This window comes from Aquila chrysaetos, chromosome 9, assembly GCF_900496995.4.
Source record: "Aquila chrysaetos chrysaetos chromosome 9, bAquChr1.4, whole genome shotgun sequence".
In the NCBI taxonomy this organism is placed as follows: Eukaryota; Metazoa; Chordata; class Aves; order Accipitriformes; family Accipitridae; genus Aquila; species Aquila chrysaetos.
Window position 1 is genome coordinate 13545708 of NC_044012.1, and position 22974 is coordinate 13568681.

At 43.7% G+C, this 22974-nt stretch overlaps 1 protein-coding gene across 1 annotated transcript in view; it reads right to left on the reverse strand.

Moving 5' to 3' along the window:
- ZNF536 (zinc finger protein 536) overlaps window positions 1-22974 on the reverse strand; it is a 227191-nt gene that overhangs the window by 104526 nt on the left and 99691 nt on the right.

A 22974-nucleotide genomic window follows, 5' to 3' on the forward strand; every position in this document is an offset into this window, starting at 1 on the left:
CCTGAAACTTTTGTGCCTATTAGAGAATTTCAGAACTTCATTCATGTGTACTCTGCAGACATAACACCTTTACTGACCCTGTTAATGCACCTACTGCCAGCTAAGCTTACACAATACAAGGAGTTATGTTTTCCAGGGAGAAGCCCATTAAAGCCAAAAGAAATTGCCTGTCTGCATTTGCATCCACTGTTATGGAAGAGTACAAGATGGAAAACACAGGCTTAAGGCAGATGCAGAAGTACTGTTATTAAAGGTGTACACGTAGCAAGCGCCATCCCACACTCTTAGTCCTGTAACCACTGTATCCTGCTATACAATAACATGCTATTTCCTATTCAAAGTAATTACCGATGAGGGCAAATGCTGAATTTTTAATGGTGCCCAATGTAGGCAGCAGAATGCTCTAAATGAGAAATAATAGAGACCTGGTCCTAAGAGATATATCTGTCTATAGACTTTGCTTAAGAAAATTAAATGAGGCAAAGTACGTAAACATAAAGTTTGCAGAAAATGCAGATTAAATGCCTTGTGCTAACTAGACGAGTGTGGATTGACTGAAGTTTTTCCTCAAAGAAACAATCTTCTACTTTTTCCACGTGCTGTCGTCATGAGTGGAGGACGTTCTCCTCCATTACCAGCTGCCACCTAGGTTCGACAGACAAACCTTGTGGTTTCCTGCACCGGGAGATGTCTGCCGGACAATCAGCAACACAAAGAAAGTGAAGTTGGGCTGGAATAAAGACCCAGGACAGAACACAGCCTCCCTGCGAGTCTGGGCTCTTCAGAAGGTGAGAGAAATGGTTAAGGAAAGCTCCCTGCAAGAGACGGTTTCAGAGCTTTGCTGTCAGTATTTTTCCACTTCTCCTGGCTGATGTACAATAGCAGTTCAGCCTGCTCGGTAGCTGTTATGCCATAGCATGCCTCATAACATACCCTAATCCTTTCAAGTACTTTCAGTACCAGCTATGGATTCAGTAAGTGCAAGCTGGGTTAAAGGAGCAAAGCAATCTGGTTTTCCTTTTTTGTTCAAGTTTCTTCCTAGGAGTACGCAGGAATTAGAAGTGGCCCCTTTTTTTCTTGTACATACAGATGCTCATTACTAATTACTACAGTCGAGACTGTGACCTGAGAACTGAACTGCAGCAAGCGCTGCAATCTCCACTCTTGTTCTCCGAGGTTGCGCTACTGATCCTGGAAGTGGGAAAGGCACAGTTTAGCATTTGTCAGGCAGCATGAGCAAAGTATTTCAAGGTTTATTTTATACAATCTATTGCTCTTCAATTTCTGAGGTCACTTCCAGAAGTTGGCTGTTACCGTAGGTCAAAACCAGAAATTATGTTCAAAGAAGAGCTGTGCGATTCTCTACGCAGAGGGAAGGGGTCTCCGGGGAAGGCGGGTGCCACACCAGGCGGGCGCAGCCACCCGAGAGCGCTAACGCAGCATCACCGCCCGGCACCCACTGCCCTGCGGAGAACCTGCCCCAGGGCTCACACCCAGAAAAGCCTACCCCATTTGGAAGAAGGGGCTCTGCTCGGCATCCCCCGGAGCACCACGGCTGCCGGAGGTGCGGCCGCCCCGAAAGGGTGTAAATTACTCCGCCGCGAGGGACCAGTCCCAATTTAGGGTGCCAGTGGGCGGCGCAGGAGCGAAGCCCTTTGGGATGCCCCCCTGCCCGCCGCCTCCTCCGGCAGCAGGGCCGGCCGTGGTGTCCGCCCGGTTTAAAGCCTTTTAGCACTTCATAAAGCGGCCCTTAGCAAGCCACAAAGTTTACTCATTTCCATATGAGCTGTAAACGGCAGAATGGGAAAGCCTGTGCTTTACAGGGAAAGCCTATGCTTTACGGAGGGACGAGGAGAGGTTTCACGTGCTCCTTCAGAAGGCCGCGGCTGAACGGGGAGAGAGGGCCTCCTCCTCCTCCGGCGGCCGCGGCTCCGCGGCGGGCTGAAAGGCAGGAGGAGGCACGAAACCGGGCCAGCGCCAAACTTCATTCACGGCAAACCATGTGAAGCAGATGATAAACCAGCTAATTTTATCTACGTCCGGGGATAGGCTAGAATGAAAATACCTACTACTTTCAATAATCTACTGATATAGCCAGTTAATAAAATCATGAATACTAATAATTATTATTAATAACAAATGAAGGAACCTCCGCAAAGGCTGAGATTAAAACATGATGCAGAAAACACGATACAACTGACCAGATGAAGGTCAGAGCACCAGCAATTACAGACCGGTTAGACAAAACATCTTCATCCAATGATTTATATTTTTATGAATCAACCAAACGCGCTTCCAGTTGTGCATTAAATGAGGTTAAGATTACTATTACCATGGAAAGCCGAAGAATTTCGTTCAGCCCTATCTCAGCATACAGTGACACAGAATACAACTCAGAATATGAGAACTGAGAATGTCTGCTGTTGTACAATACTATATTAAAAATATGATTGAACTGTGGCTGGCAAGATCTCAATGCTTAATGGGATATCAGTGTACTGCAGGAATACCAGCATATGGTATTCCATATTCTTGATCTATGTAAGAGTTGCCTTTTATATAGCTCTTGATATCCACAGACCTCAGACTGGGTTTGTACTCTTTTACATCACCATAAGCATTAAAAACGTTATAACTAAAATGTGAGAACGGCGTGCACCTGACTTTTTCACGTGGTGTTATGCTAATATACCATGTTAATGAGCTATACTAGGAATATTGAAAATGCAATAGCATCTTAATGCAATATTGATAAAAGACTGACATTCCTGCTCATTCTATCTCACTTGCAACAGCGCCTGGCAAATTATAGCTGTATTTTCACGATCATAAACTTAGAGGAAACATGTCCAGGGTCTGTCAACAGTTGAAAATAGTATCCACCGTACATTTGTATCTGTCTTCTTCATAAAATGTTTAATGCACTGTTTTGCAGCACAGTTTATATTTCACGTGACCAATCTATGAAACTCTTTCTGTGTAACGCGAGATCATGTAATAGCTATAGTAAACAAAATGTGCAATAATATTTATATACATCTGCTTTATATATGGGGTATCAGTATGTACGTTCATATGCACAATATTCAGTCATGTGTATATACAGTAGTGCGACATTAACTCTTAAAAGGCTCGAAATAACTTTCTTTTTTTGTTGTTTGTTTGTGGAAATGGAGTTATGTGAAGCTTGCCAGCCCCTCTCACAAGGAAAGTGGGATGGAGAGGCAACCAGCCTTTTAAAAATGCTACACTGAATACCTGAGCATTTTCACTATTCCGAGTATAACTCTATTAGCATAGTACGAGCATGATAATATACTTACAAACATACAGCCCATTTCAGCCATCAGTTTATCAAAGTTCTATTTGCTTTATAAATAAAACACTATGAGAAATTATTCCATAAGATTAGGAGGCAAATTCAGCCTCTGTGTAATTCAACAGACTTTAAAGGATTGCTCTAGAGAAGAATTTGGTCCTCCAAATCCAATGTATTCGAGAAGGAGTTTCAAGAAAAAATGGGTTTTTTTAACAAGAGTTTTACAGATGTCTGCTAAAACCTTAATAGAAGCTTTGAGCCAGAGACTCCTATAATTCAACCCCTGAACTTTTGAACAACAATTTTATTTAGAAAGTTGATTTATTCATAAGTAAATAGGATACAGTGTGGATGAAGTACAAGGGATCAGGAGGCAGTTATTAGATTTATAAGTACAAAAGCCTCACTGTTGCAGACAGTGGAGGCTCAGCAGTTACTGTACCTTTCAAAACTAATATGTAACCATATCTGTTTTAAAAGAGTGATTCATATTACTCCGAATGCATGAGAAACTCTTTCTCATCCCCACCACAGGAAACTTGAGTCTGATTTTAATGAGCTTCAATTGGAATGTGGCCTTTGAAAAGTAGTGCATTTGAAAAGATGGAACATTAAATTTTGTAATGATGTAAAACATCTTCAATTTTTGACAGGACAATGGTGCTTATTGTGCTTTATGGGCCCAGTGGTGATTCAAAGGTCACTTTGTATATGACTCCACAGACAGGGGCAGCAGTGAATGAAAATTAGGTTACATGTGATCAGCTTTATTATTAATCAGACGAAAATGGATTTTTAACATTTTTCTAATGAGCAACAGAGAAAGAAGAAAATACCATGAATAAAACTACAAGAGGGAACAGCAAGACCGAAATGCACGATATGCATAACCAAATTAATGTGTATTAAATCTGAAATCCTTAAATACTGTCTCAAGAAATAAAATGCAGCTGCATATTTTTGTGTCATAAATATATAGAAAACTGCTGAAATACCTACTGTAATTTACTATCTCTGTCCTTTGTTTATAACTAACTAATGAACTGATTTCTTCATACAGTATATTATAGCAGCACCAGATAGCACTGCTATGGTTAAGGTTGTGTCAGCATTTCCATTATAAATCCTGTTTTTCAGGGGTTTATAACTCAGCTGTAAAAATGCAGCCCAGGCTAAAACTTGGCATACAAGGTCTCTGCCAGGAAGCACATTTATTTCACAAATTTCTCCAAAATGTCTCTCGGAATATTCTGGTATCACATGAATGTGAATTATACAAATACTGTAAAAGTTGACTAGTTTAGGACTCTGCATTTGTTTAACTTTAGAAACAGGTTTGATTTAAAAAAAAAAAACCCAAACCAAAAAAAGTATGCACCTTTATAAAACGACAGGCTAACATGTCTTTGCTCTGGAAAGAGCCAAAAATTAATAATATTTTTTAAATCCTTCAAAACATAGCTCTTAAGTGGAGTACTGCTTTTTCATACCCTGGAATATTTTCCTGCTAAATAAAACATGGTGCTACAGAATTAGATTGTTGTACGTTTACCGTTGGATCCACACACTGCGAATGAACTTGCATTAAACCTCACATTAATAAAGCGCTTGATCACAAGAAGCCTGTGTGTCTAGCTCTGTGTTTGGCTCAGCGAAATGCCATTTGGCTATCAAAGTCCTGTTTTGATTAGCAACTAGTGCCAAGAAGCGGGGAGAGGAGTGGCTTGCAGAAACGAGAAACGCTTCTTTTCGCAGTTAATCACCCAAAGAGGAGCAGAAAAAAACCCCACAGAACAGCGATGGCTGAGAAGCAAATCCAAAATCAGCCCTTCTGACAACAAAACGTACTGCAGGTCCCCATCTTGCCAGCCACCGGCACTGCTGCGGAAAGCTCCCGGCCAGGGCCGAGGCTATCTCATCGGAAGCACCCTAACTCTCAACTTTGGAGGAACGCTGCCACTAACGTGCCCCAAAGGAACGGTGGAGAAAGAATGCGACGGCCAAGTTACAACGGCAAAAAGCACCGGTCAGCATAAGCGGTGGTGTTATGTGAGAGGCTGGGAGTACTTTCTGTCCTTCAAACAGATTTACCGGGATGTAAACGGGGGGGTGGGCAGCAGACGGCGGGGTGAAGGGCACCGCACTCTCCCTCCCTGCTCCCTTCCACAGCACACGCTCCCAGGCTTGGCACGGGGGGAACGGACGCGGCCTCCTGTCCCGTTTGTGCTGCCCGTGCCCGGCCTGGCCCCAGGATTCCAACACCGGGCTTTCCTGAAAGCACCCCACAAGTCCATACGAGGATGGCTGCTGCATCCCAGGCAGAGCTGTTATCCCCACCCGCACAGCATTAGAGTACGGAAAAGACGCGAGTCAACCTTTTTCACGTCACTCCTCCGCTCTAAAACCTTACCTCTGCGGCTAAGCTGTAAACCGGAGAGGAGGAGCGACGGTGCAGCGGAACCCGGGCAGCGCTGGCTGCAGGCTGCTCCGAGCACAAAGCCAGGGTGCCCCAAAACCCGCGGCAGCACACCAGCCACCATCCTGGCCCAAGGACCCTGACCACAGCAGCTCCAGGCACCCTGGAGCAACTCCCTCCCACAGCCGCTTCTTTCTGATGAACGCCTGAACCTGCAGGGAGGGTGTCTTGCGCCAGCCTTCCCACGTCCCTGTGCATCCACGCAAGAGCAACCACAGCCTTGGCCTAAGGCTGCTGACAGAACACTACTCAAGCTCCAGCACAATTGCACTGTCGTGGATATTCCGGTCGCCTCTGCCACGGGAAGTGCATGAGAGAGAAATCACTTAGGCACATTCAGGACTGTTTACTTTAAACAATAAAAAGAAGAGAAGACCGCAAGAACAAATGCGCTGTAGCTTACACCGAGTCGTACGTCACCCCTCCAGCGCTGTGAGTGAGTAGGTCCTTCCCAGCACCACAAGCCCATGCTATGACAAAGGGATGCTCTATTGCAGCCGCAGAGCGGTGCTGCCCACGTAAAAAACAAGCTCCCAGTAGAAGCAGGAACGTTTGACTGACCGGTGGCCGAAGACACAGCCGTTGCCAGCAAGACAGACCGACCGAACGTTACTGACAGCAGAGGGTTTGAGGGGAAACCACAGAAATTCCCTGCGTCAAGGCTGCGTGGCAATATCGCTACCCGCTACAAAGCCCAGAAAGGGGCTGCACCGTGGCTCCTGGCCCTCCAGCCCTCCTGGGTTCAGACAGGAGAAGGTTTCGGCAAAGTCTTACTGTGGTTCCAGGGTGCTTCTTGCTCTCCCGCAAAGAGGGTGCTGTGGCAGCGAGCTGCACCCCGGCTTAATCAAGGGAGAGATGAGAGCAGCAGGACACGGTGCCGGTTAATGACGCACGGCTGCTCTGCTGGTGCTTCGTTAGCCTCTCACCCCTTCACTCCAGCGACGGGCCAGGGAGCCTTACCCAAACAGACTTTTCCATGGGATGTTTTCTTGCTTTCTGGCTTATTTCTGGGGGAAGATACATGGATAATTAATTTTCCAAGTATTTTATCTGAGTTTGTGATTCTGCTCCCAAGGAGGGCAGGGAGTACTGAAGCCTGTTGGTACGCTTTGAAAGGGAAGAGGGGGGGAAGCAATCTAAAACACATATTCTGTTAAATAAGGATGCAAAATGGACATTTGATCGCTCTATGGGTCAGTCCCTGGTGACTGTTTATTCCATTGGCAGTGATCTCTATGACTATCCCAGGTGGCAATATTAATGTATGTTTCTTTAAGAAAATACATAGCATTTGCGGCAAAATATAGAGGATATGCTATAGTATTTTTGATTATTAAGCTAAATAGCCATGCAAAATGAGTATAGCATATTGGCACTGATTCCTGCTGTACTGAGGCTCCTTTGTGAAATTAGTTAATTAGTTCTCCTCCCCACCCCAATCTTCGTTTGAATAAATTTGTGGTTAGCACAAGTACGAAGACTTTTGCTTTTCTTGGCTAATTTTTTCTCTCTTCCCCCCTTTTCAAGGGAAACTTCACCCATCTACTGGGATAGCACTGTTCGCTTTGGATAAAGATGACTGGCTAAAGAAGTAACATTTGCAAAAATATATTTTGTGTAGCAAAAAAGCCGCCCATACTTTCTCTGAAAGTAACTGTCCATCAAGGCATAAGGTGAATGAACAGATTCTGCAGACTGTTACAAGCTTGTTAATTCTTTAATAAATTAGCCACAAAAAAGGTGTTAATTGACTAGTAAAAATGTTTAGGGATTCTTTGAGAAAAAAATCGTAAGCGCTGGAAAAGCGTATACTTAGCAATATGTAAAAACTACAGGTTTTTAACTCAATTTCTGAGACTTTTACAACAAAGTGCAGAGAAAGACAGATGAAATTATATTCTGACTACGTACACTGAATAAGCCCAATGGGAACCTCTGTATACAGTTATCAGTGGCACCGAAATCTGCTTAGGAAAGCAACAAGTCTTTTGTTCTGTTGACAACAGTTATTACAATTAATTCATTTTGTGATTGGTATTTGCACTGAGTGACAAGGTGTTATTTTACCTCAGTGAAAGTTAAAATGGTAATACCTACATGCGAAATAACACTGAGTTTGCTATCACTCACTCAATAAAAGAAAAGCCTCTCTTCAGAAATGCCGGCTCAGCCACCACTCCTGCAAACCTGAAGTATTAGCATCAGGCTTCTCCCTCTCCTCTTCCCACAGATCTTTTTTTTTTTTTTTTTTTTTTCTCTTCTAAAAGTTTCTTTGCGGGGGGGGGGGGGGGGGGGGAATTAAAAAGCAAGGTTGTCTACTTTCTGCTAAAAGACAGAACAAAACATAAGCGAACACAGCAAAAGGCCTCCAAATGCTCAGCTGCATCTTGGGGCGAGATCCCCGCTGTAGATACGGGCTACCTGCCCAGGGCTGGCGTTGCCGAGGGCAGGACTCGGCGTCCTCTGGGCTGAGTCCCACCACGCCGGACTGCAGCAGGGCTGCCCCGGGCAGGGAGCGGTCCTTGGGGCTGGTGGGCCGACAGCATCCCCTCGGTCGGGGTAGGAGAGCGGCAAGCCCAACCATGAGCCCGGTGCCAGGATGCTCTCGGTGCCGTGCTGCCCCGGGAGCGGAGACAAGGAGAGTCCTTCATCCCTGAGGCTGCGGTGCTCCGTGCCGGTGGGACGCCGTCGGCCCACCCCCGGCGCGGCACACAACAGCAGCTTTGCTGCTGTCCCGCTCTTTGCAGGGACGAAGGAGGCGTCGAGCCCCGGGGGAAGAGGAGGGTCTCCTGCCGCTCGAGGCAGCGCAAGGCGCGAGGCAGATGCTGGTGCCGCGTGAGCCGTGGAGCTCGGAGCAAGGGCCACGAGTTACAGGGCTTCGGGGCTACTTCAGGTGCTGCTGAGACCTGCCCATCTCGCGTGCCACCAGGAAAGAGCCGCGCAGAGGCTGAGGGACCCCGAAACCTGTGGAGCTGCACCGTACCACCAGAGAAGCTGAGACCCACCACAACTACCAACTTCAGACCCAGCGCGGCCACACCTGGATCCGGCCCCTCTCTGTGTCTGCGTACGGAGGAGGCCCCTTAGCTGGCCGGCGGACCCTCGGCTGCCCATTTTTAGCACAAGAAAGACACAACAAGCAGCGAGGGGCATTAGATGATATAAATTTTACCTTTTGTAGCAGGACCCAGCAAACCAAGGAAAGTTTGCAGCGCTAGCAAATGGCAAATAACCCATTAGCTATGGATAGTTCAGCACGTCTCTACTTTTATTATAAGTTAGCCTCACTAAACCATTGACTTAACAGAGAATCATTATAAATCCCCATTTTGAATTTTTTTATTAGCAGTATTTATCACCTTCTCAAAATCAATCCTATATTTTTAAATTAAAACAAATGACTACTTGTACTGCAATCAATATTAGTACATTTCCCTTTCTTAAAAGGAGAAAAAATGGAATACAAAGAAATGTCCTTCTTTGGCTGCATCAATCCAATTTCAATATAATTCAATATTTAATAAATATAATCCTCCGTGTCTGTGCAGAGAAACATCATAAAAAATGCAAAAGGTTTCCTGGTCTCCAATAACTTGCATGAAACAAAGTGTTTCCTTATTCCTTCCATAAATACTGCAGTCTTACGCTACTGGTTTTTTCTTCCTGTGTATTAGAAAGAGTTTGCTCTGATTATGTATAAGAAAGGAGGTCTACATATTTCATGATTAAAAATCCAAAACGCTACCTACCACCTCCAAAAAAAATTCCATCTTTATCTCTTTGTACTTCTTTGGCTTGTTGTTTTTGAAAGGGCAAAAAAGAAAAACCTTATATAATACCTAATTTGTACATCTGCGGTTTCCCTCTGACTTGTGTAGGCACCATATGTTTTTAATTATCATAATAGCCTTAAAGAACCTGTTCAGTGGGAAACACATACGATCCTTTTATTACTGGTTTGTAATTTAAACAGTTTTAACAGAAAAGGTCTGGCTATAAGGGACTGAGAGGCACAAAGGTCTAAAAACCCTGTTATTGACCTCTGAAAGCATGAGTTCAGATCCCACCCACCGAGGTGGGACCCGGCTCTCCCGCCTCTGACAGAGGTAATCAGTCGCATGTGAAACGGCTCTTCGGGACCTTAAAAGACATAATCTCCAATCTCAAATGACTCGACGTTTCAGTCAGCGACTGACACAATGAAACTGGGGTCTATAAACATTATCGCGCACCCGATCTGTGCTTTCTTCTCCCTGGCGAAAGCTCGCAGAGCGATGGTGCCGTAGGAGAAGCCCTATGAACGCCAGAAGCCCAGAATCTCAGCAATTCTCATTAGTTGTTGCCCTTTCAAATTCCCGGTTTTGTCCTTTATGCAAATGCAAGACTGGTGAGCACGCCAGTCTCCCAGCCACGGGAAACAGTCAGATATTCGGAGGTAGGAATTAAATTTAACAAGTTCAATTCACTCCTGATTCTGGACATCTAAACACATAATCAGTCTGATAATGTTATTAATTATCATTCAAGCGACAACCTTTGACACTGGCATGCTCCCACAACCTCCCTACTCCAATAACTCAAACAGAAAATCATTGGCATGAAAACCCACAGTCTTATGAACAGAAATTGCAAATAAGCAGGCACTGAACATACAACTGGGAGTGAGCAAAATCCCCCTTTTCAGAGAGAAAGCAGAGGCTCACACAATAGCTCAGTCACTTGACCCAAAATGAAATTCTGCACAACTTCGTCCCAAAACAGATAATTTACACCCCAAACAAAGAGCTGTGGGGAGCAGAGGGTGGGGAAGGGAGCCTAGCTAAAATTACACTGAGGCTGGAAGTCGTTACGGCTCCATCTCGGGAGATGGATGGTGTCCTCATTAGAACAAAGCTTTATTTAGATGGACGGACAGAATCCTTATTAGAACATTAGGCTGGAAAAGTTTAAATGTCAGGAAATACAAAATTAAGATTTTTGCAAATAAATGCTGACTTGCAGGAAAAAACTTAGAGCTCCCTGTACAGATCCCACTGGAGATGCTTAGGAAAAATGAAATCACTCAGGAATGGCAATCTTCCATGCCAGTCTAACCCTTCAAGGGTATTCTTGGAAAACTCCATTTCACAAAAGCCAGAGGAGATCCCTCTTCTTGGGCAAAGTGGTTTCCACTTGTGATCTGATGCTATCGGTTCCGTCCCCGGCAGCACGCTGAGCCCAGAGGGGAGGGAGGACTCAGGAGCTGCCTCCTCCCACCACCGGTTTCAGGGAGAGCCCACCCAGAGGAGGATGTGCTGATGGTGGAAACACACTTCCAGCTGCACGGACCCCCAGAACTGCGAATCAGCCACTCCCCATCCCCAGGCCCTCTGCTTTCTCCGGGGAAACTCAGGTATTTTGCAGTGATGGAAAGACAGCTTAATTATCTTGCATACAAAAAAGACGGTCATTGTTTTCCATTTTACCTGAAAGCTAATGGATCTTGGGATACCAGACGTGGATGCTCAAAATCCCCTCTGGAGCCTTTCTGGTCATTTGTCGTCTCTTGGTTGCCTTTGGTGCACACCGGTCTCTGCCGAGGTAATATGTGAGCTATTGCACACTAAAAGCAGATTTTTGAGAGAGGCAGTGCGTGCACACACGCATACACCCACACCCACCCAGACACCCTCCACCCCTTGTCCTGCACCTTGCTTGCAGGTCCTGCTCCAAAGGGCAGTGACCTGAGGAGGAGCTTCCCATCTCACAGGCTATGGTGGTTTGGGTAGAAAAGGCAAGGCAGGATTTGCTCCTGAGAGAGGCATAGCGCTGCAGAGCTCTGCACGGCGCGGTCCTTGTCCTCTCATCCCAGGGTCATGGGAAAGAGCTGTGGGTGCTGCTGGTCCCTACGCTTTGCTGAGACAGACCCAGGCAGCCGGTGAGACGGACATGCCGATGGAGGTAGCCATCTCCGCTGGCCTCACCGGACCTCCCTATTCTTCCTGGATGCAGCGATTCTCACGTGGCAGAGGGTCACCCACCTGCATGTCACGGGCCTGTCCCCTTTGCCAGGCTCTAGGCCTCCATACTGAACTTTCTACTTCGGCCAGAAGGGCACGCTTACGGAAACAGTTTCTGCTGGGATTAAAAAAAAAAAAAAAATTCTTGCATTTGATCTTCTAAATAAAAAAAGATTTTTCTCTTTGGGTTTTTGGTGGGGGTTTTTCTTCAGTACAAATCCAGCGAAAATCTAGTTTTCCTTTCCCACAGCTTCCCCCACAAAATCATCAGGATGAAGTTTTCTGGTGAAACAGAAGGGCTCAGTGTTTAACTTGCAGGAGGGGAGGATGGCAGGGGACACCACGTGTTGCAAGCACACAACCAGAGGACGACTACTCAGCAGGCAAGCCCTACTCTCGCACAGACATGTTTGTGTACCTCTCGCACCACCTGCTAAGCAACTGACTCTGCCAGCCACCAGCAAAGGAGGGAGCACCGACATACCCCACCAGAACGTATCTCCTCGCCTTTGGAAAGACACGCAGGATCGATCCATCTGTTGAATTCATGTCCACCACCACCGAGTCAAGTCAGCCTAGGGACACTTCATGCTATAGGTCTCAAGCAAAGTACTTCCGCCTTGTCCTCTTCTTCTCCCATACATGTACAAACACTGTTCTACCTTAAGAGAAATCTCAGTTCTGGGCCCGAGAAAACTCTTTCTTTTTCTATTTAAGGATCCTCCTTTCACGGTAAGGATCCTCCAAATTTCCAAAAAGTGGATAACAACAATACCACTGTGATCCCATCTGTACACAGCAATGGCACTGTAATGCATAGAACATAAAACACCAAATTCCCACAGACAGCATCTGTCTTACTACAAACAATGGACCATTATCTTGTAAATAATTCTGATTAAGCTGCAGCATTTTCCACAACAAACAGTAGGGGAGCAGAGGGTGAGGATCTTTCTAGTGGGAGTGCCGGTTTTCTCCTTCCCCAGCACTGACACTCAGTTTTTTATTCAACTGATTGGCCCCCTCCGCTCCCCGCTCTGTCCCCCATGGCTTGGTTTTCATCTTCTGACCTTATCCAGCTGTCAATCATTTGGGCAACTAAAGAGGGAGCCATCATGTTAATGGGATTCCCACCTCTATCCTTTGGGAAAGCTTTTCTGGTTTGTTTGGTTTTTTTCTTTTTCACCCCAATGTACAGTTATATAATGATTAGTGAATACACCCATAAACCCTCCCATTATTAAACAGTTCTTGTGTTAGGGGGCAGAAAAATCAGCCACACCGCCGGGTGCATGTCGGTGCCGGTCAGAGTTTGGGGATGTCTTGTTGTGCCAGCGATGCGTCTCGGTGTGTTTGGCAACTGGGTGCACATAGCATGGGAGCAGACTTTGCTGGGCAAAAGCTGTCACTCTCTTCAAACTCTCCGCAGGGAGAGCAGAGCCCTCAGCCGCCTACAGCGGGGAGCGGGGCTGGGGGCTCACCAGACCGTGCCAGTGCGGTACCTGCACCCGCAGCTCCCACCTCCACCCACGGAGCTCCCCCGCACTCCAGCTGGCAGGCTAAACCAGCAACAGGTTTACCAGGAAGATTGGAAAGGATTTAAAAGAAAACCAAGCGCGCAGACCGGAACAGGGTTAGCTGTGCAAAGCGACAAGTGAAACAAGACACAATGAGGGCTAACGTGGTCCTTTCTCCTAAAGTCCACAAACTGATCTATGCGGCAGCTGTGAACCGAGGACAGCCCCCAAGAAATCCTGAATTTCACCTTTGTTCATTTCAAGGCACAAACCTTTTCTTACATGTCTCTCGATAAATGGCACATCTCTATATGGCTGAAGTGTTGGTTTTCCTTCCCTGCATCCTCTTAACTTGCCTTGTTATACATGTGAGCTGTTTGGGATCAAACGCACTTCCTGGCTTGCATAAAAAGAGAAATAATATAAAGTAAAGCAGTAAGGACTAATCTAGGATGGTAACGTTGAAAAGCAGGCAATAAAAATTTTACCTTACAAGTAGCGAATTGAAGGCACTGCCATACAGTTAAAAAACAGACAACAGCCTGTTTTAGCCACCAGATCGGTGAGTGTGAGCAGGAACGCTGTGACCTGCCGAGAACCGCAGGGACCGAACGCTGAGCATCACACTGACGCTGAAAAGGAGGGGACAAACCGTGGCAGACAGCGTGGCAGGTCCTCGGTCCTGACAAGGGCCTGCTCGCGCAGGCACAGGACAGGCGGACCGGGCGGCCGGCAGTGGGAAGGGGCCGAGCATCCCGCCAGACACGTTGCTGAGCCATTGACTGCCTCGGGCGCGGGTGCTGCACTGCTCCACAACACGGCTGGGGCTGGTGTGCTGCGGCAATGGCCAAAAACCGGCGGCTCAACCCAGCTGGCACCGCGAAGAGCCCCGAGGTCAAAATTCATGGCTTTGGTGGAAAGACGTTATGGCCAAAATATGGCAAAGCTCCTGCAGGAGCAGAGAGCCCCCGAGCACCGGCTGCTCGGCGCAGGTAGGGGCTGAGGCCGAAGGCCGGTTTCGGCACCGGGTTCGCCGCACTGTGCTGCTCGGGAAGTCGGGCTCACGAACGCTGCTGGGATATTGAAGGGATATACACACCCAATGCATATTTTCAATGTGTGTTTATTTTCATCAATAAATTTTTATAGCTTACTGTAGTTATATCAGAGAAGGAAGCATTTATACACTGAGGACTTATATAATGTTCTTCATCTTCAAAGTACTTTACAAACATTAATTAATTCATTCATCCTCACAGCACTCCTACCAGGGAGATAAGTACTATTATTTTCCATTTCACAATGGAGAATCCAAAGCGGAAAACTTATTTTTTTCCATGGTCAGTGAGTGAATCACAGGTAGACCTGCAGGAGGAGTGAGGGCTGCCAGCCTCTGAATGTGAGCCCCCCCTCCCCAAAGCTCATTTAAAAGACTTGTGTCCTGCCAGAGTCATGGCACATATCGGGATATGCCTTGCGTTTTTTCCTTCAGTAAGAGATAATTAAGGAACAATTCCCTCTCTGATCCCCAGCACGGCATGCTATTTTCTACCCCACTGTTGCTCTGCGAGCTGAACAATGGCCGTTCTATGCAGGGAACGGTGCTACAGACACCCCGGATCAGAGGAGACTGGCTTAAAGAAACTTCCTGGCTTGCATCTCGCTCCACGGACAACGGGGTGGGCTAGGCGACTTGGGTGCAAATGCCTGCCGTGGGGGTGGCTTCAGGAACGCCTGTTTGTGAATGGCAATGCTCCAGGCAGGGGCATCTGTGAGCTGAAGTCACTTGCATCCAGCATACCTATCTAGAAATTTCATGTAGTAGAGAAATTGTTGTGGTTTCCGGTATTTGGTCTCAATCCTAAGTGTATTCCTTTTACATTCGTGCGGGAGGGATGCATAGTGCTCCTAGTTCACCTCCGTGGTAGTGCTGTAAATAAACCTCTTTCCTATCTGCTCCTTGCCAGCAAATGTGTGGCTGCTTCAAATGGCAGTAACAGTTACTGTGAGCTTGAAAGGCTCAATTTCAAGGCATGTCAAAAAATAAAATCGTGACCGGGTCTTCTAAGGAAGCGTTCAGATCAGAGAACTTAAATCAACACTGGGGATGGCAAGCTGGGAAAAAAATCCTAATTTCATAATTTCTGAGAAAGACGCATTTCACCTGTTATAATCTTTGTTAGTGGACACGTTACCCACCCGGGGTTTCTTCCCCACCCATAGTTTATGTTTTGACAATAATAAAAATGCACAACCCCCCAAACCTTCTAGGTAATTTCCTAGCTCGGAAAAGATACGTTCATTAGCAAAATAAACTGCCAAGTTAAGCCATGGCATATTGCAGAAGACAAGACATGACCACATCCTACTGGGGCAAGGCCAGTACCTAGACGTTGCTTCGGAACAACCAGAACAATTGTTTAGCGAGAAATGTTTTTTTGCCTATGACTCATCAACCCTTGAAAACAGGATTTCTTATATAATACAAGTGCTGACACAGCCTTCACTTGAGTGGTGTGACTGCAGCTGTATAATTACAACTTAGATTTGATGTTATGGACCTTAGGTTACGCCATTCAGACAAATGCTCCATTGTATTACAGAGATATTTTTTCCTTAGTCATATTGCCCACAGGACAATAAGGACTATATTCACAGCTCACTGCATAGAAGTTTAGGCATGTAACAGCCAGCGGTATTACACAAGATGAGATTATACCCTATGGGGGTTAAATGGATTCATAATTGCCACTTTTTCTTGTCTCTTTTTTTCTTTGCTCCTAGTTGATACTTTTTTGGAAGTGCTCTCCAAATAAAAGGAAGAACAATCTCACACTGAGTCTGGATAAATGTTACAGTTGTCTCACAAATGCTGTATTATTTCTAGCCCTTCCAAAATAATATAATTGTCCTACTGCTGAACTACAGATTTTTCTCAGTATGACACAGAACACTAAAATGTCAGGTCCTGACTCATGGTGTTTTGGTGGAATAAATAAAAAGTACCAATATGCTATTCAAAACTGACAGCATTAATGAAGATGTGACACTGGGAGCCACAGTCATGTTTTCCTTTAGCTTCCATTGTGTATTCGGCGGTGCACCAAACGACAGGCCACCTCTTACAGGTCCCATCCTGGAAACACTTACCATAGACCTGAATGATACTACTGGGATTGATGCGACTGGTTGCTTGTTATCCTACGCTTGCTTTATCTTGGGTGGATCGTACGCAGGTCTGAGGAGGGAGGCTAGTCTCAGGACGCTTATTGCACATTCTTTCCACGGGAAACAAAAAGGAGAGTTCAGTGCTATCTGCAGTACCGAAGACTGCGCCTTAATGTAAGGCCAGGCAAGATTAACCAAGAAAGATCACTCACGGGCTGTATGCTCCTGGTATCTCTCCACTGGGATAGACGTTGTGTACCCATTACTCACTAAGGCTATATTTCCAGCTGCAGGACTAGACCCAAGTATGTAGTTCGCCCTGGCCAAGCACCCAGGCGTTAATACTTACACGCTTAATCCATCCCACATTACTCATTTTTAACCCAGTGGCCTCCACAAAAAATTCTGCTGGATTTTAACAGCGACAGAGGAGAAACAGGTCCCACATTCCCAAGATATTTTCTGTGACAGAGGAAACAAGTCAAATGCCCCCCCCCCCCCCCCCTTATATACCTGCCTAACCATACATGGCATCATTCTAACAAGAAACCACTCCTTCCTTAGAAGACTGCATTTTTAATAAATATCCTTTACAAGGCCCACAAGTAGCTTTGCAGAGTTTGCCTCTCAAAGCACCAAACGACTGTGGATTGCATGAGTGGTCTTTGGTCTACCAAAAGGTACAACAGTTTCTCAGAGAGTTTTCTTGAATGTATTAACAAAATGACTCAAAACTGCACTAATGGTTAACAGCTTTTTTTTTTATTAGCAACACTGAGATAAGTTATTGAAGCATTTTAGTATTGTTTTACATTCCATTCAGAAGTGACCTAACTTGTAACTCCATATACATTTAAAGATATAGTTTGACACTTATTCAGAAAGCAACAATTATTAAAACTTACATACCTTCATTACCAGGAAACCTTAATATATTTTCTAATTACTTCCAACAATACTCTATTCCAAAGCACATGATAACCCACTAGAAGTTTACACATTTCACTTCAATCACAGGTTTTAAATTGTGGATGTCAGAGTGCTGTTCATTGAATTTTACTGTCTTTCTTGGTTAATACGGGAAAACCTGGCACAATATATTAAGCTAGAAATATTGCTTAAAGAATATGAAAAAAGATAACTACAGTATTTTTTCCTGCTAAAGCATTACAAAATACAGGACCATTAAAAACTCAAATAGAAATGACAATAAATAACCTTAAAAATGTTAAGAGAATTTTCACTCATACTAAAGTCCATTCCCTAAGCTTGCCAAACACATAAATAACAGAACATATTCAGGACCTCTATTTTTGTACTATTATGATGGTTTGTTATATATTGTGGATGTATTGTGTATACATATATTAATGCTTACACTTAAGGTATATATTTTTTTCTTTGCTGAAACAATTAATAAGCCTCAGGTAATTATTTATTCCTGGTACTACAGGTATCTAGATAGGTGGGAGCAAACCTCAGAAATTCCAGATATGCAATACTGTGCATAACAAGATCATCTCTGCATAAAGATATCCTAACTTCCTTAGATTACAAAGATGAATTTGGTTATTTATTTCTGAAAGCCTGTAACATAAAATCATAATTGCTGTCAAATTAATTGTTTAAAATTGGCCTCATAATAGGTATTAATCGTACACTTAGTTTTGACTTACAAGGATGTCTAAATTGTTCGTGTTTATGAGTAGTTATAGGAAATGCTATACCTCAGACACAAGAATATATATTCCTGAACCAAAACACAAACCAGAGCATTGTCTCACTTTGGAAAGACCTGGAAACATCTCTATGCCTCTGCCTAATCCTAAATTATAATTTAAATTTGACCTGGATATGACAAAAACAATAAGAATATATTGCTTGGGAGATGAAACTTTTAGAGTAAAATCATACAGCTCTAAGCTTACATCATTATTTTGTCTCTGCAAAGAAAAGAAAAGCCTTTCTGTGCTAGGGATTTGCCTTGGTGCGGCTGGCCACTGATGTCTGAAATCAAGGCACATACCAAGGCCGCCTGTTGCAAACACAATCCCCCTTTCAGATCTGGTGCTAGGAGGGACTGAATGCCTCCAGTTTCACTGGAGATAGAAGGTACTCAGCACTTAGCTGTATCAGATATTTTAGGGGTTAATTTCCAGAAACATAAACGGAATGGGAATGTTACACTGCAATATGAAAAATGGTAAGAAATAAAAGTTTTCAACAGTAAACAAAATGGTGGTACCTGACCGATTTCTGATACAACAAAATACAATCAAATTAAATTACATGAATATAGCAATGAAATTTAAAGTCAAATAAACATAGGACCTGATTCTGCAATCCTTAGTCATGTAAGCAGTCCCACTCATCGAGAATGAGGGATGCAAGACTGGGTCCTTAGCTTCTGCTTAGGAAGTCAATGTTGATTCAGACAGTATCTTTTCTAGCCAAAAATATGCAGCAAAAGGAAAGTAACATAAACAAGGCTAAATGTCAACAGTGTTTGCAGACTTACAGACACCATCCATTTGTTTGTACTGAAATGACTAGCGAACCATTTGGCAAATACAATGCTATTCACAGACCGGCCCTTTTATCCAGCAACACAAACTTCACTGGATCACTGGTATTCCCAGTTAATTAAAAAAAGGAAGCAAGCCATATGAGTTTGGTTTGATACTGCCATCCAAATGGCACTGCGACATCCAGAAGTGCAGCTCAAACCCAGGCGTGGGGCCGAGGTGCTGATCTCCCATTCGGCAGTACAGTTCATACACTAAAAGCAGGCCTTGGACCTCCTAACTAAAACTAAAGAAACCTTTTCAAAATCACCATACTGGGGTAAAGAAAAGTCTGCAGTAAAACTTCCATATCATTTCATTCTGCCTTGAAGGAAAATAACATTCTGGTTATTCCTTCAACTGCAGATCAGGACAAAATGTTGGGTTACTTCAGTGCATTACAAGATACTTTAAATAGGCAGGAGTACTACAATTTGCTGCAGTAGGATGACCTTCCATCGCCTCGTAGCTGTCCTAGAGCTTGGATATACCAGGCCTTTTGCTTCTGTTTAATATGGATTTCATAATTTAAAAGAGCTGCAATAAGGATTCAAGTGAAGCCACCGCAAACAATTAAAAATCTTTTTCTGTTTTTTATATGTTGGTGGTAGTTCTGAAGGGGTTAGCATTATAATCTTTTCGGTTTTGACACCTGTGGCAATAAGCAATTTGCAACAACTAAATTCACTATTTAAACATTGGGGTAGAACACTATAATTATGTGACAATAAAGCTGTAATAATCTGCCACAATTGATCTTCCCCTTGCCCAGCCCTCTTGTCTGTGCTGCAGTTCCACATTTGGAAGGTATTTCAGAAAGTTACAATGCTGAACATTTTAATAATTCTGTGCAATGTTGAACACTTTCTGCTCCAAAGGAAACTGAAAGTGCTCAGCCCTTTGCAGGATCAGAACTCCAAAGCTCCTACCATGCATCAGAAGGTCCCTGCCCTGTTTTCATACAGTGGAAGAAGTGATAATGGGGTGGAGCCTACGCAGGAGAAAACAGCATTCATTGCAGAGGAAAGCAAGCAAGAATGGAAGCAAATTAGATTTGTAGAGACAACATGGAACTAATACTTTTGGACATCATTCAGCGTGGGTTCAATAGCACTAACCCATTAAGCAACCAGCTAACACCCAGGACTATCTCTGGCCAACAGTTCTGTAGCCCACCAGCTCCTCTTTGAAAGTCTAAGTACTTCCCAAGCAGAAGATGCAAGTAGGGAAATTTTACCATCTTAGACACAAAGCAGAAAAATTTAAAGGGGAGGAGAGAGTGAAAGGAAAGGGTCTTGTCACAAATAGATGCTGTGCAAATCACGTGTGAATTAATGACTTGGAACAGGAGGCAGAACATCACTGCAATACAGCTACGTGTACATGGGAAGACAAGCAGAGAAAGAGAAGAGCATAAACATAACGGAAAACAGATCTTCCAAAACTAAAATACAAAGTAGGTCTAGAACCTCCAAGCGTAACTTCTTCAATGAGCAAGGGCTGTGAAAGCAGGGGATGTGGATGCTCAAGACATCTACCAAGCCATGGCCCTGGGCTTCCCCTCCACGCTGGGCTACTGGCTGCCAAGCGGCACGGAAAGCCTTGTCTTCTTAGAAACTGCGTGGTAGCAAAGATTAACAAGATCGGCTCCTAGGTATAGTCCCTTGAGACTCCAAAACCAAGTACAGTTCAGGAGTAACTCTAAATTCATCAATGGTATTTTTTTCTTTCCTTCTGGCTTTTTCTATTCTGCTATATATGTAAAGGAGAAATATTACAAAAATTTGTGATTTTTCTCAGCAGCATTTTGACATGGAAATTTCTGTATTATGCAGTAATTATGGTTCTTTTCTAATTGTGTCTTTCATCCCTACAGCCTGAAGCACGATAGGAGCATAAATGAATTATGTGTACATCATCGGTCTCTCTCATTCTACATACAGGGAAACTGAGGACTGCTTCCCCCACGTGTGGTGACTTTCCAAAACAACAATGTGAGTTCGCGGCATTCTCCTTGAGATATTAAACCCTTTTTGTGCCAAGATTTGTGCTTAAAAACTGATCCATTATCTTAAGGTAAAATCTGCCAACTAAAAATGATCCACATGGATCACTGAAAATCCCAGCTTGTTTTTATGCAGCCAGAAATTTAACTCAATTAGCGTGGCCAATCAAAGATGCAATCTCAGCTAACTGAAGCTGAGATATTTTATTTCCACTGTATTCTGACTGTAGAAAGAGCACCATGCCTTGCTGTCTTGATTGTGCAAGGACTGTATCAAGTGTATCAGTGTTCTCTCTTGAGATGTCAACAACCCACACATCACTGGCTGTAAAAAGAAAGGCAAATGCACAGAGACTCCTAAAATACAAAGGAACACAAGACTCATGCCCTGGAATCGGGTGCTGGAGGTGGGTCTCAAGTTTTCTGATCTCTCAGGCAGTAGGAGAGACAAAAGGAACCATGACTAAGGTCATGGGATTTGTGCAAGAGGGAAGGAAGGCTAATAAATGAATAGGGTGCTCCTGATGGCTAATCTGCAAATGCAGAAACATCAGGTGAGATTCCCCGCACAAGCATGCACAGATGGAGTGTGATTTCACAGTACAAAATGTCACTGCGAAAATGAAAACTCCCCCAAAACACTGCTTTCAAGTGGGCGGTGTCCAAGCCAGCCAAATAAAAAAAGAACTACTGACACAGGGGTTGTTCATACTCATCCACTTTTGCTGTGAGATTCTAAGAAAAATGAAATATTTAAATAGTCAACCTTAATACTTATATTCTGCAAACACTCAATAGTATGTCAGTAAAGAATTTTAAAAAGCTATTTTTGGAGGGGGGAGAAAGGAGGACTCGCACTGCATTTTCCATTTAAAAATGGCTTAAAAAGTAGAACAGACAAGCTTCTGTTGTTTTTTTTTTTTTTTCCTTCATACTTCAAGTCAAATCCATTATCACTGGGCAGAGCTTGTGAAAGGGATATGGTCTTTAAAATCATACAAACTCAAGCCATCATAAAATGTCTGTTGAATTGATTGGAAGATGAAACAAAAAACTAATGGAAGTAACATGACCTCATTTCAATAATAATGTTAAAGGGTTTTTTTTGCTGTTGTTGTTTTAAAAATCTTACATCTGGGAAAAAGTATAAAGATATTTTTGTACAAAGCAACTAATCTTAGTTTTCCAATTTTTTTACTTGTTTGTTTAGAGAGTAATTTCTGTGCTGCCTTTTTTTTTTTTTTTTTTTTTTTTTTGGTAACTGATTGATTGTACTCCACAAATAGAGAGGAAAACAAAATCCAACTAGGATTTTACCAGCTGCAAATTAAAGCAACTATCAACTATTTTGAAGATATCAGTAATGTAACTGCTGATTTTGAAGAACCTGGAAATATTTCCAACTATCTGAACTGGTTCTTAGTGCATTGAGACACAGAAGTTTACAAGTAAGGCCATGCAGATACTTAGGCTCATGATTCAGTTTAAGTAATGACAATATTGTGAAGCCAAAATGCTCTAAGCATACAAGTGAGAGAAACTTTGTGAGGCAAAATCGGACGTTTTTATCAGACCAACTAATACACTTGGAAAAGCAGAGAGAGGCCTAAAGAAGGGGTTCTGCCTTTAAGCACAGGTACTATCCTAGTAAAATCAAACAAAGCTCCCACTAACCTTAAGTTAACTAGGGTAACCACTCTTAAGTGCTTGCAGATTTAGGGTTTCATTTTAAATTGTCAGGCTTTAAAACTGTTGATCACATTTTCTTTTCCTTTTTTTTATTTTTAACTTGAATACATTTTATTATGCATGTTCAGCTCTGACAATGAGTTTTCTGATTAGTTTGAAGGTTAAGTGAAACGAGCATTACAGAAGTTTTTGTGTCCTTTGTTGACTCTGCTTTTTAAAGTGATACTGTTTTTCAAA